Here is an 834-nt window from a genome sequence, read left to right on the forward strand (position 1 = left end):
AAAAGACAACCCTCAGAATGGGAGAAAATATTTGTAAATGAATCAGCAGACAAGGATTAATCTCCAAAATATATAAACAGCTCATGCAGCTCAATATTAAAAAAACAAAAAACCCAATCAAAAAATGGGCAGAAGACCTAAATAGACATTTCTCCAAGAAGACATACAGATGGCCAAGAAGCACACATAAAGCTGCTCAACATTACTAATTATTAGAGAAATGCAAACCTATATACAATGGAATATTACTCAGCCATAAAAAGGAACGAAATTGGGTCATTTGCAGAGACGTGGATGGACCTAGAGACTGTCAATAGAGTGAAGTAAGTCAGAAGGAGAAGAACAAATATCATGTATTAACGCATATATGTGGAATCTAGAAAAATGGTACAGATGAACTGGTTTGCAAGGCAGAAACAGAGACACAGATGTAGAGAACAAATGTAAGGACATCAAGGGGGGAAAGTGGTAAAGATGTGGTACATATATACAATGGAATATTACTCAGCCATAAAAAGGAACGAAATTGGGTCATTTGCAGAGACGTGGATGGACCTAGAGACTGTCAATAGAGTGAAGTAAGTCAGAAGGAGAAGAACAAATATCATGTATTAACGCATATATGTGGAATCTAGAAAAATGGTACAGATGAACTGGTTTGCAAGGCAGAAACAGAGACACAGATATAGAGAACAAATGTAAGGACATCAAGGGGGGAAAGTGGGGGTGGTGGTGGTGGGATGAATTGGGAGACTGGGATTGACATATATACACTAATATGTATAAAATGGATAACTAATAAGAACCTGCTGTATACAAAAATAAATAAAATTC

The sequence above is a fragment of the Physeter macrocephalus genome, chromosome 2 (genome assembly GCF_002837175.3).
Source record: "Physeter macrocephalus isolate SW-GA chromosome 2, ASM283717v5, whole genome shotgun sequence".
Classification (NCBI taxonomy): domain Eukaryota; kingdom Metazoa; phylum Chordata; class Mammalia; order Artiodactyla; family Physeteridae; genus Physeter; species Physeter macrocephalus.